The sequence below is a fragment of the Oncorhynchus kisutch genome, unplaced genomic scaffold (genome assembly GCF_002021735.2).
Source record: "Oncorhynchus kisutch isolate 150728-3 unplaced genomic scaffold, Okis_V2 scaffold3827, whole genome shotgun sequence".
Taxonomy (NCBI): domain Eukaryota; kingdom Metazoa; phylum Chordata; class Actinopteri; order Salmoniformes; family Salmonidae; genus Oncorhynchus; species Oncorhynchus kisutch.
Genome location: NW_022265772.1, coordinates 235,014 through 248,781, shown reverse-complemented (window position 1 = coordinate 248,781; position 13,768 = coordinate 235,014). Strand labels below are relative to the sequence as shown.

The following is a 13,768-nucleotide window of genomic DNA, read 5'->3' as shown; positions in this document are numbered from 1 at the left end:
CATGCATTTCAAGTATTAGCTCTACCATAGAGGCACATCCCCTTACTATATAATAGCATGGTTGCCATTTTGAGAAAACTTTTTTCTCTTCAAAGTCCTCCAGTGAAAGAACCTTCACATGGTACCAGCTATCTTTCAGTAAGGCACGGATGGGATTTGAACCCATGATCTTCGGTTTACAAGACCGACGCCTTACCGCTTGGCCACCATGCCACTCTATGATGCAAGATTTTTATCAACATTCTGGAAAGTAGTAGTTGTGTAATGTGAATTTGGCACACAAATAACATCTCTGTTTCCTGTGAGAATTTCAACATTCTGGAAAGTAGGAGTTGTGTAATGTGAATTTGGCACACAAATACTCAGTGGAGAACCTTGGGATTGAACCAAGGACCTCATACTAAAATAGCATGCACTCCCCCTCTGAGCTTCGATCCAATTTTATTTGCAGATAAAATGCAATATTAATACAATGTACTTTTTATATACACCACTCCATTGAAACTACAATGAAATGATAGCAGCAATTCTAAATACAAGCAAGTATGGACAGTCATCTAACCAATGAACTTCAGTTTTTGAAAATGATGCAATTGAAGTTGGCAACCATGCCACTTCTGTTACATAAATGTACGAACAGGGATTGAACACATGTTCTTCAGATTACAAGAGCAAATTATTTAGCACGTCTCTGTTTCCTGCTGAGAATTTCAACATTCTGGAAAGTAGGAGATGGGCCATTGCAAAATTTTTAATGGAGAAGCTGGGGATTGAACCCAGGACCTCATACATGCGAAGCATGCGCTCTACCACTGAGCTACATCCCCTTTCTGTGAAAGAAATTGTTTTTTCTTATTTTTTAAATTTCACCTATAATTAATCAGGTAAGCTAGTTGAGAACAAGTTTTCATATTCAACTGCGACCTGGCCAAGATAAAGCAAAGCAGCGCAACACAAACAACAACACAGAGTTACAGATGGAATAAACAAGCCTACAGTCAATAACACAATAGAAGAAAAAAAGAAAGTCTATATACAGTGCGTGCAAATGGAGGTAAGGCAATAAATAGGCAATAGTAGCGAAGTATTTACAATTTAGCAAATTAACACTGGAGTGATAGATGAGCAGATGATGATGTGCAAGTAGAAATACTGGTGTGCAAAGAGCAGAAAGTATATTAAAACAATATGGGGATGAGGTAGGTAGATTGGGTGGGCTATTTACAAATGGGCTTTGTACAGCTGCAGCGATCAGTTAGCTGCTCAGATAGCCGATGTTTAAAGTTAGCAGTGTTGCCAACACCTCAGTAAGGAAAGTAGCTATTGGCTGTCCTAAAAGTCGCTAGAAGTTGCTAAATGATGTCATCACCTAATTTGCATAATTGTCCATGTGCATGTAATTGTAATGGACACTGTAGGAGTGAGGAATAACATTGTGGAAGAGACAAAAAGTGAGTAAAATGAAAATGTCTGCAAGTATTCAGAGGGGTCTGAATACTTGCTAAATACAGCGACTAAGTCGCTAAGTTGGCAACACTGGAACGAATTTTTGCAATTCGTTCCAGTCATTGTCAGCAGAGAACTGGAAGGAAAGGCGGCCAAAGGAGGTGTTGGCTTTGGGGATGACCAGTGAGATATACCTGCTGGAACGTGTGCTACGGGTGGGTGTTGTTATCGTGACCAGTGAGCTGAGATAAGGTGGAGCTTTACCTAGCATAGACTAAAAAGATGACCTGGAACCAGTGGGTCTGGCGACGAATATGTAGCGAGGGCCAGCCGGCTAGAGCATACAGGTCGTAGTGGCCATATCAATACAAATTGACCCTTTCTTTACACTGTTCTAATGAAAGTACATTTCCAAAATATCATCTAGCTTCCATAAACGTCGAACAAGGCTTGAACCCAGGATTGAACCCATGTGCTTCAGTTTACAAAAACAGATGACTTAGCACATCTATTTCCTTCTTAAAATGTCAACATTCTGGAAAGTAGAGTTGTGCAAAAGCTAATTTCACAACTAAATATACTCATCAGAAAATTTGGGGATGAACTTCAGAGCGCATGCATTTCAAGTATTAGCTCTACCATAGAGGCACATCCCCTTACTATATAATAGCAGGGTTGCCATTTTGAGAAAACTTTTTTTCTCTTCAAAGTCCTCCAGTGAAAGAACCTTCACATGGTACCAGCTATCTTTCAGTAAGGCACGGATGGGATTTGAACCCATGATCTTCGGTTTACAAGACCGACGCCTTACCGCTTGGCCACCATGCCACTCTATGATGCAAGATTTTTATCAACATTCTGGAAAGTAGTAGTTGTGTAATGTGAATTTGGCACACAAATAACATCTCTGTTTCCTGTGAGAATTTCAACATTCTGGAAAGTAGGAGTTGTGTAATGTGAATTTGGCACACAAATACTCAGTGGAGAACCTTGGGATTGAACCAAGGACCTCATACTAAAATAGCATGCACTCCCCCTCTGAGCTTCGATCCAATTTTATTTGCAGATAAAATGCAATATTAATACAATGTACTTTTTATATACACCACTCCATTGAAACTACAATGAAATGATAGCAGCAATTCTAAATACAAGCAAGTATGGACAGTCATCTAACCAATGAACTTCAGTTTTTGAAAATGATGCAATTGAAGTTGGCAACCATGCCACTTCTGTTACATAAATGTACGAACAGGGATTGAACACATGTTCTTCAGATTACAAGAGCAAATTATTTAGCACGTCTCTGTTTCCTGCTGAGAATTTCAACATTCTGGAAAGTAGGAGATGGGCCATTGCAAAATTTTTAATGGAGAAGCTGGGGATTGAACCCAGGACCTCATACATGCGAAGCATGCGCTCTACCACTGAGCTACATCCCCTTTCTGTGAAAGAAATTGTTTTTTCTTATTTTTTTAAATTTCACCTATAATTAATCAGGTAAGCTAGTTGAGAACAAGTTTTCATATTCAACTGCGACCTGGCCAAGATAAAGCAAAGCAGCGCAACACAAACAACAACACAGAGTTACAGATGGAATAAACAAGCCTACAGTCAATAACACAATAGAAGAAAAAAAGAAAGTCTATATACAGTGCGTGCAAATGGAGGTAAGGCAATAAATAGGCAATAGTAGCGAAGTATTTACAATTTAGCAAATTAACACTGGAGTGATAGATGAGCAGATGATGATGTGCAAGTAGAAATACTGGTGTGCAAAGAGCAGAAAGTATATTAAAACAATATGGGGATGAGGTAGGTAGATTGGGTGGGCTATTTACAAATGGGCTTTGTACAGCTGCAGCGATCAGTTAGCTGCTCAGATAGCCGATGTTTAAAGTTAGCAGTGTTGCCAACACCTCAGTAAGGAAAGTAGCTATTGGCTGTCCTAAAAGTCGCTAGAAGTTGCTAAATGATGTCATCACCTAATTTGCATAATTGTCCATGTGCATGTAATTGTAATGGACACTGTAGGAGTGAGGAATAACATTGTGGAAGAGACAAAAAGTGAGTAAAATGAAAATGTCTGCAAGTATTCAGAGGGGTCTGAATACTTGCTAAATACAGCGACTAAGTCGCTAAGTTGGCAACACTGGAACGAATTTTTGCAATTCGTTCCAGTCATTGTCAGCAGAGAACTGGAAGGAAAGGCGGCCAAAGGAGGTGTTGGCTTTGGGGATGACCAGTGAGATATACCTGCTGGAACGTGTGCTACGGGTGGGTGTTGTTATCGTGACCAGTGAGCTGAGATAAGGTGGAGCTTTACCTAGCATAGACTAAAAAGATGACCTGGAACCAGTGGGTCTGGCGACGAATATGTAGCGAGGGCCAGCCGGCTAGAGCATACAGGTCGTAGTGGCCATATCAATACAAATTGACCCTTTCTTTACACTGTTCTAATGAAAGTACATTTCCAAAATATCATCTAGCTTCCATAAACGTCGAACAAGGCTTGAACCCAGGATTGAACCCATGTGCTTCAGTTTACAAAAACAGATGATTTAGCACATCTATTTCCTTCTTAAAATGTCAACATTCTGGAAAGTAGAGTTGTGCAAAAGCTAATTTCACAACTAAATATACTCATCAGAAAATTTGGGGATTGTTAGTAATTGGATATGTAGACGGACGAGTCGGTCAAGGATCGATTCAGACAAGGTGGTAAATTGTATGACAAGCTACAGTTTATTCAGAGTGAAGATATCTAGAACAGCGTAATTACGGCTCTCCCGCTGGTTCGTACGGAAGCGCAGACGAAGAAGAGGCCGTTACAATCAGTACACCACTTATATATAGAAAAGAAAGTAGGTTGATTCTGGAAGATCGGATCTTTGGATTGGTTCAGCTGGGGTGTAGTCTGTAGTCTTCCGCCATTGGCTCAGTAGTCTGTCTGTCATCGTAGAATCCTCTTCGGGCATTCAACGTTCAGAGACAACGGAGATCATGTGTGTGTGCGCTGGTTTTGGCCATTAGTGTAATGCGGGAGCTATCCTGTAGGGGACCCCACAGGCTCAACTCTGAGTGGTAGCCCCCCCTTAACAATAGTTTGGTCACCTACATAAGAATTAGCATTTCTCTACAAAACCCTCTCTTCACGTCTCACCAGAGACGTGACACAACCTAACTGGATCCAGACACAAAGAGAAACTTCTCCCAATGGGACTATGAAATAAGGCACGGTTTTAAACAGAAATAGATATATATGTATTACATCATGTTCTCCATTCAATCCCACTATGTACTAAGTTGGCTACCAGCCACCTAGGAACTTACAACCCTCATTTTACAGAGCGGAGAACAACAGCTCAAAATAAAAGTAAATGCTTGTCTACATAAGCCAACTTTTTTCCCGCAGGAAAAAGTTGTGATTCCCTCTCTTCACATCTCCAAAGAGATGTGACTTAAACTAGGCAAGTCAGGTGGAATGATCCACTTGCATAACACATACATACATCCCCATAAGGCCACAGCAGATATAATGTAAACCTAAATAGGCACTCTCCTCCTCATCCTCGAATTCATGTAGGTCTTTATCCAGCAGAGGAAACATCTGGGAAGGGGAGGAAGGGTCAATGGCTTTAGAGATAACCCTAGTGGCAAGGGAACGGATGCATGGAATGCAACAGCATCCACAGAGAACTAAAATGTCAGCGAACACCGAAATGGATACCAAAATGGAGGACACCAGGGTTTTATATTTACCAAACGCACTCATCCAGGAGTCCCACATCGAGGTATCCATCCCAGAATGAGATTTCATTTTACCATTAAGCGTCCTCAAACCTTCTAGGGCCATGGTCAAGCTACCATCGGAGGCTGTGTTACTAGGGATGAAAGTGCAACACTGTTCACCAAACATAGTACAAGCTCCACCTTTCTCCGCCAGTAGCATATCTACTGCAATGCGATTCTGGAATGTCATAAGAGAAGTTGCAGCCAGGCTCTCATGCTCCATACCGTTATCACGCACCTGGCTCCTGTTATCTAACAACAAAAAAACGCTTGTTCTCGCAACCCCACGCTCTGAATGTGCCCTCCCTTCTGTATTTTTCCAGCATGAGAAAGTCCCCTGGCCCTGACACTTTTAACAATGTTTCAAGTCAGCTATGTTGCATAACACTTGCATACATCAACACAAGCCAACAGCAGATAATATTCAATCATATATATGGTAATGGCTATAATGTAAAACACAGGAACCAATAATCCCTCTTTTTCACACCCCCCAGGGTGTGAACAAAAACTCAGCAATGAATCATATAACAGTCACAGAGTTTAAAATACCTTCATGTCAAAAGAGAACAGCTCATTCAAAAACAGCACATTAAAAAAAAAATTGTGTGAAATTTAAGTCCCCCTTTTGACACCCACAAGGGTGTCACTTAGCAAAAACAGGATAACACTTTATTGTTTATTGACATGTAAGATACCGGATAAAACTTTGGTCATGGAAAACAGAGTAAAAGCAAAGCAAAGCATTATTATAAACCATCTGGTCCTCTCAGCTACTCCTATCCTGCACCAGTTGGGCTTCATGCCACCCAGGGACTCAAAACCTTCACAACAGGGAGAACAAACATACTGGAAAGAAAACCCATCATAAAGATGTATAACAAGGAACTGTGGTGGTGTAAGATTTATTCTACTACCTCGCCCACAGCATACCATGGGTCATCCTCAGTCAGTCTCATCCTCCCCTGAAAGCATGCTTCAGTATCAGCATCTCCAACTGGAGCATCAAGCAAAGGCATCATCATGCCTGAAGCCTTCACCACATCTGTAACAGACTTCTTGAAACACGGTATGATGCAAGCAGCACAACACGTCAAATAACAAAAATTAGGGTCAGAAATCCAGTAACCACCATTCTAGTTTACTTACCAAAACCAGGCTCCCACTCAAGAGAACAGGCCAGACTCCTCCACCCCCGCCATGGTCCTCATCTCAGCAGATAGTGCATCAAGCCCACTAAGGGCCTTAGATATACTACTATCTGGACTGGTGTTATTAGGAATATACGTGCAACATTGTTCACCGAACATCTTGCATACGCCCCCCTGACTGGCAAGAAGCATATCCAAAGCAAGTCTATTCTGTCTGGCAACCCTAGATATGGCCTCAAACTGTTCAGACATACCAGTGAGTGCATCACGGGGGTAATTAACAAAACGCTGTTGATCATAGTAGATGTAATGAATCCATGCAGTCTGTCTTGCATCCACCATGGCTAGACCTATAATCCATCATTCCTGCCCAAGGCCTGAAGCTCATGAGGAACCCCCACCGGCACTCCTAACAGGTTAGTGTGTATGTCAACTACATCCTCTGTCCATGGAGCACTACTTCTATGTCTCCCATGGGATGGAATGTTTTCAGGTCCCCTGGATACAGAACCCAACAACTGTTCAGCAGTAACATCAACAATGGTCAGTGGAATTATCAAACTGGTCAGAGCACACGTACCTTGCCAGTCTCCTCTAAGAATGGGTCTCAGCACTCTTTTGGGTCCACAGATCCACCACACATCAGCCAGACCACTAGTTTGGTTTAGGCCTGTAACTGGCCAAGTGGAATTAATGGTTATGTTACTACTGCAATCAGCTTCAGGCAATCTCCCATAATCAATGCCATTACCTGTACCCGTGATGCAACTGTAATTGCCCCCATATGCCTCAACACCCCAAGGGGCCCGATGAGGAGGTACTGTAGGAAACACAAGGCTCAAAGAGGAACAGAGAGTTGAATTGGCCTCAACCAGGTATAAACCTCTCAGAATACACAACCACCCCTCTCCTTCTCCTATAGCAAATGGGTGTGTAGCCAGAACAGGTCCATCATGACCAATGTTTCATGTAACTCATGTAGTCCTTTCTTTTCAGGGTCTTAACTGTACCTCATAAGAAAGCCACAAATTGTCCCTACCAATAACACCAGTCTCAGTGCCTAATTGATCAATAGCTGAATAGTCTAACATTAATTACCTGAATGGGATTTTTTAATACAGTGGTGGCAGGTTCGGTCCAGGGGTGGTAGAGGAGTGTGTCTGGCCCTGGTTCATCTGGGACCTCTGGTTTTGGCAGCACCTTAATAGAAAACACACCCATCGTGTCTGTCCCGGTCCTTTGTAGTCCGAGGGTGTAAGTGCCTGCATCAGAGAGCTTAATAGTTTTGATGGTTAGCAAGATTTCATCACCTTTACAAAGTTCAACAGTGCTCCCAGGTTTTCCCATATCATGAAAAACCTATCCACCTTTGTGGGATCCCCTATGCTATAAGGATACCCTCTCTTCCAATCCCAGAACTGTCCCAAGTCGGTTATCCTGTAATCCCCATACGGACACCCTCCCCATTTAATATAATTTCATTTATAATTTTCGTCCACTTGTTCTGTAGACATACATTCAGCATTCCACGGGTCAGAACCTGGAATCCGCTGGTACATCACCATCTATTTCCATCGATTTCTCCAGAGTCCTGGAAATAAGGCCTCATAGACAGGGAGTTAGACAACAGCCCCATAAAACTAAAACAGTCACACAGGTGAATGTAGCCCACAATACAGTGATCATAATATTTTCCCCATTTTCTAAACATATTATCAAACCCAATTAATCAGAGAAGTATCCACCCCAGTGTTTTCTGTCAACCCGTGAGCCAGGGTGGTCAAACCAGCTGAGGCTTCAGGTACTGATTCATCCGGAGCTGTGTTATTTGGGATGTCACCCACGATAAGACCGCTCAGACAAACAGCTTCCATGTGAAGCCCCACCCTTTCCCCGAGAACACATCACTTAGCAAGAGCCAGACACATCTTCACTTCTATGAACAAAAACAGGGGTGACAGGACAGGGAGGATTTTCTTCATTCGAGAGATGGCCCCCGGAATTCTGTTAATTCCAGTTCTCCTCTCGAACACTGTTTATTGTTCGATAGTGTCCGTGTGTCTTACCCTCCCACCGTGCGATATGAATCCGGGTAGCTCTTTCAGCTAGCTGCCACCAGGAGACCTTGGTATGGTCCCCCCAACAAGCCTCTGGGACTGGATTGAGTGACTTCACCTGCAGTTCACCTATAATGCATAAAATGCTGGACATACAGGCTTGGTTAACAAACAGTTTCTCATGTTTTATCTGATTCTATCTTTAACTTCTATGCCCATTTGTTAGCTACATTTTAAAAATATTAGTTCTTATCCAATAGGCCCCATCCTATCCTATACCACAATTTACCTATCCCCCTTTTGATACCTAGCTTTGCCCAGGTAACAACTTTACCTGCTCTAAATAATGACTTAGGTAAGATTAGTATATTATCCGTCTGTTCTGACATTATCATGTAGGAGCGCCCCTTTAATTTTCCACATGTCCAATTCTCCCTTTTGTCTCCACTCAGTGACTGTTATCTACACACTCCGTTATCTTTGCTCGTCCTGGCTCCCTTCTAAAACTTCTCCTCTCTGCTCTCCAACCGTCAAGGTCTCTGCAGTGCGGGGGAGGGCTCATCTGTCTGCCTTTTCCCATGTTTCCACATTTTAACTAAATGTCCCACTGTTTGGCTTTATCTAAACTCATGGATTTTTATTTTAGAAAAACATGTCTATGGTGGCAATTACTAAAGTCTTTATATAGGTTAAGTAAACTCCACTATAATTAAGTTACCTTAAAAAAATTAATTTCAAAAAATATCTATTTTTTATTTTTATTTTTTTAAACAGTATTACCCATGACCACAAATGTATTATTCAAATGGCACCCCCTTGTGGCTGATCAGACCACCCGAGAGAGCCATGAAATCCGGTCACGGGTTACACCATCCCCCCACATTCGTGTTCCATACCATATTAGACATATTAAAGAACCCTTTATCCTTAAAATAAAATAAAAATCGCTTGTGTAATTAAAACTCATAAAATAAACTTATAAAGGTTCCATATGTGAGCGTGCCTCTTTAAAATATCATGTCTCTGGGAACATGGAAATCCCCTTAACCCAAACATTTACTACAAAAACAAAACCTAATAATTATGATAATCCCCTCAAACTCAAATAATTTGTCTCGATGTTTCATGTCTTATTCGTGTTTCTCCAAATTTTCTCCCAAAAATACTTCTTAAATACCCAGCCATTAGACAGACACACACACAACTGTGATAAATGTGCACTGTCCCTTTAACATAAAAACCTCAGCCTGCAATCTACTCTGCGGGCCTTTCATAGTTCTCCATAATGAAAACAGATTCTAATGTTAGTATACCTTGACCTCCTGTTTAATTTCAATGATGTTATCTGAACAATCAAACCAAAATCAATACCCGGGAAGTACTTGTATAAATGAATTAAAATAACTAAATAATTTGGTTAGAACACCACTCCCGTCTTACATCGACCACACCCTTCGCCCCGTACCTAGTGTACAGCTTATCTATTACTCAGTGGCTCAATTAATGTTTAACGTAAGTATGTTCAGATGTTGATTATGTAATTCTACAACATTAGTATAGTTCAAACCTCATAATATAAATCCGCAAAAGAAATTTGCGTTAATAGAGTTTAACACTCTTTCCCAACAGTCATGCACCCCCCTCAATATTCTATGATATAACTCTCATCAGCAAGCCTGCGACTTTTTCAACATTCTCACCGGTTCCAGCCTCCAACTGAAACACCTCATGTACCACACTCGCTTTGTCCCCGACCTCATTCATATCGATATTAGTCCCCGACTGAATATCAAGCGTGTTTCATGCACAGGATTTGATTCTTACAAATCTTCATTTACGCCAGTAAGCAGACCAGTGGGAGACGCAATGGCCCCGCCTTCTGTTCATTCTCTGTTGGTCCCTTGTTTCTTAAATACATGGCTTTTATTTCTTTCAACTCCTTGTCTCTGGCCTCCTGCTACGTCCCTCTCAACTCACATTCCATTGTTTTCAGCTGGGCCCCTGTTGGCGGCCACCCCCCTAGATAACCTGCTTGTGTCCATCTTAACTTCAATCCCTCCCAACTTTCTTTATAGGCGTCCATACGTTCCTTTCCCCCTGAATCTATATTCAATTTTTGGACTAGGAACTCATTAAACCTCAGCTTTGGAGTATTGGGGTTCGCCATTGTGAATTTGCTTTACGAACGTAATTGAATTAATTCTTCGGATTACAAGAGCAAATTATTTAGCACGTCTCTGTTTCCTGTTGAGAATTTCAATATCCTGGAAAGTAGGAGAGGGGCCATTGCAAAAGCTTTAATGGAGAAGCTGGGGATTGAACCCAGGACCTCATACATGCGAAGCATGCGCTCTAAACCACTGAGCTACATCCCCTTTCTGGGAAAGAAATGGTTTTTTCTTATTTTTTTAAATTTCATCTATAATTAATCAGGTAAGCTAGTTGAGAACAAGTTTTCATATTCAACTGCGACCTGGCCAAGGATAAAGCAAAGCAGCGCAACACAAACAACAACACAGAGTTACAGATGGAATAAACAAGCGTACAGTCAATAACACAATAGAAGAAAAAAAAGAAAGTCTATATACAGTGCGTGCAAATGAAGGTAAGGCATAAATAGGCCATAGTAGCGAAGTATTTACAATTTAGCAAATTAACACTGGAGTGATAGATGAGCAGATGATGATGTGCAAGTAGAAATACTGGTGTGCAAAGAGCAGAAAGTATATTAAAACAATATGGGGACGAGGTAGGTAGATTGGGTGGGCTATTTACAGATGGGCTTTGTACAGCTGCAGCGATCAGTTAGCTGCTCAGATAGCCGATGTTTAAAGTTAGCAGTGTTGCCAACACCTCAGTAAGGAAAGTAGCTATTGGCTGTCCTAAAAGTCACTAGAAGTTGCTAAATGATGTCATCACCTAATTTGCATAATTGTCCATGTGCATGTAATTGTGATGGACACTGTAGGAGTGAGGAATAACATTGTGGAAGAGACAAAAAGTGAGTAAAATGAAAATGTCTGCAAGTATTCAGAGGGGTCTGAATACTTGCTAAATACAGCGACTAAGTCGCTAAGTTGGCAACACTGAAAGTTAGTGAGGGAAATATGTCTCCAGCTTCAGCGATTTTTGCAATTCGTTCCAGTCATTGTCAGCAGAAAACTGGAAGGAAAGGCGGCCAAAGGAGGTGTTGGCTTTGGGGATGACCAGTGAGATATACCTGCTGGAACGCGTGCTACGGGTGGGTGTTGTTATCGTGACCAGTGAGCTGAGATAAGGCGGAGCTTTACCTAGCATAGACTAAAAAGATGACCTGGAACCAGTGGGTCTGGCGACGAATATGTAGCGAGGGCCAGCCGACTAGAGCATACAGGTCGTAGTGGCCATATCAATACAATTGACCCTTTCTTTACACTGTTCTAATGAAAGTACATTTCCATAATATCATCTAGTTTCCATAAACGTCGAACAAGGCTTGAACCCAGGATTGAACCCATGTGCTTCAGTTTACAAAAACAGATGACTTAGCACATCTATTTCCTTCTTAAAATGTCAACATTCTGGAAAGTAGAGTTGTGCAAAAGCTAATTTCACAACTAAATATACTCATCAGAAAATTTGGGGATTAACTTCAGAGGGCATGCATTTCAAGTATTAGCTCTACCGTAGAGGTACATCCCCTTACTATATAATAGCAGGGTTGCCATTTTGAGAACTTTTTTTTCTTCAAAGTCCTCCAGTGAAAGAACCTTCCCATGGTACCAGCTATCTTTCAGTAAGGCACAGATGGGATTTGAACCCATGATCTTCGGTTTACAAGACCGACACCTTACCGCTTGGCCACCATGCCACTCTATGCTGCAAGATATTTATCAATATTCTGGAAAGTAGTAGTTGTGTAATGTGAATTTGGCACACAAATAACATCTCTGTTTCCTGTGAGAATTTCAACATTCTGGAAAGTAGGAGTTGTGTAATGTGAATTTGGCACACAAATACTCAGTGGAGAACCTTGGGATTGAACCAAGTACTAAAATAGCATGCACTCCCCCTCTGAGCTTCGATACAATTTTATTTGCAGATAAAATGCAATATTAATACAATGTACTTTTTATATACACCACTCCATTGAAACTACAATGAAATGATAGCAGCAATTCTAAATACAAGCAAGTATGGACAGTCATCTAACCCATGAACTTCAGTTTTTGAAAATGATGCAATTGAAGTTGGCAACCATGCCACTTCTGTTACATAAATGTACGAACAGGGAATGAACACATGTTCTTCAGATTACAAGAGCAAATTATTTAGCACGTCTCTGTTTCCTGCTGAGAATTTCAATATCCTGGAAAGTAGGAGATGGGCCATTGCAAAAGCTTTAATGGAGAAGCTGGGGATTGAACCCAGGACCTCATACATGCGAAGCATGCGCTCTACCACTGAGCTACATCCCCTTTCTGGGAAAGAAATTGTTTTTTCTTATATTTTTAAATTTCACCTATAATTAGTCAGGTAAGCTAGTTGAGAACAAGTTTTCATATTCAACTGCGACCTGGCCAAGATAAAGCAAAGCAGCGCAACACAAACAACAACACAGAGTTACAGATGGAATAAACAAGCGTACAGTCAATAACACAATAGAAGAAAAAAAAGAAAGTCTATATACAGTGCGTGCAAATGGAGGTAAGGCAATAAATAGGCCATAGTAGCGAAGTATTTACAATTTAGCAAATTAACACTGGAGTGATAGATGAGCAGATGATGATGTGCAAGTAGAAATACTGGTGTGCAAAGAGCAGAAAGTATATTAAAACAATATGGGGACGAGGTAGGTAGATTGGGTGGGCTATTTACAGATGGGCTTTGTACAGCTGCAGCGATCAGTTAGCTGCTCAGATAGCCGATGTTTAAAGTTAGCAGTGTTGCCAACACCTCAGTAAGGAAAGTAGCTATTGGCTGTCCTAAAAGTCACTAGAAGTTGCTAAATGATGTCATCACCTAATTTGCATAATTGTCCATGTGCATGTAATTGTGATGGACACTGTAGGAGTGAGGAATAACATTGTGGAAGAGACAAAAAGTGAGTAAAATGAAAATGTCTGCAAGTATTCAGAGGGGTCTGAATACTTGCTAAATACAGCGACTAAGTCGCTAAGTTGGCAACACTGAAAGTTAGTGAGGGAAATATGTCTCCAGCTTCAGCGATTTTTGCAATTCGTTCCAGTCATTGTCAGCAGAAAACTGGAAGGAAAGGCGGCCAAAGGAGGTGTTGGCTTTGGGGATGACCAGTGAGATATACCTGCTGGAACGCGTGCTACG

At 41.3% G+C, this 13,768-nt stretch overlaps 7 non-coding genes across 7 annotated transcripts; all 7 read right to left on the bottom strand.

Moving 5' to 3' along the window:
• Positions 1 to 141: 141 nt before the first annotated feature.
• trnat-ugu (transfer RNA threonine (anticodon UGU)) lies at positions 142 to 213 on the bottom strand. The gene has a single exon. It is a non-coding gene; the product is annotated as a tRNA-Thr (tRNA).
• A 542-nt stretch (positions 214 to 755) lies between these two features.
• trnaa-cgc (transfer RNA alanine (anticodon CGC)) lies at positions 756 to 827 on the bottom strand. Its single transcript has one exon. It is a non-coding gene; the product is annotated as a tRNA-Ala (tRNA).
• A 1,375-nt stretch (positions 828 to 2,202) lies between these two features.
• Positions 2,203 to 2,274, bottom strand: trnat-ugu (transfer RNA threonine (anticodon UGU)). The gene has a single exon. It is a non-coding gene; the product is annotated as a tRNA-Thr (tRNA).
• A 542-nt stretch (positions 2,275 to 2,816) lies between these two features.
• Positions 2,817 to 2,888, bottom strand: trnaa-cgc (transfer RNA alanine (anticodon CGC)). The gene has a single exon. It is a non-coding gene; the product is annotated as a tRNA-Ala (tRNA).
• A 7,859-nt stretch (positions 2,889 to 10,747) lies between these two features.
• trnaa-cgc (transfer RNA alanine (anticodon CGC)) lies at positions 10,748 to 10,821 on the bottom strand. Its single transcript has one exon. It is a non-coding gene; the product is annotated as a tRNA-Ala (tRNA).
• A 1,403-nt stretch (positions 10,822 to 12,224) lies between these two features.
• trnat-ugu (transfer RNA threonine (anticodon UGU)) lies at positions 12,225 to 12,296 on the bottom strand. The gene has a single exon. It is a non-coding gene; the product is annotated as a tRNA-Thr (tRNA).
• Positions 12,297 to 12,831: 535 nt separating this feature from the next.
• On the bottom strand, positions 12,832 to 12,903 carry trnaa-cgc (transfer RNA alanine (anticodon CGC)). The gene has a single exon. It is a non-coding gene; the product is annotated as a tRNA-Ala (tRNA).
• Between the last annotated feature and the right edge of the window lie 865 nt (positions 12,904 to 13,768).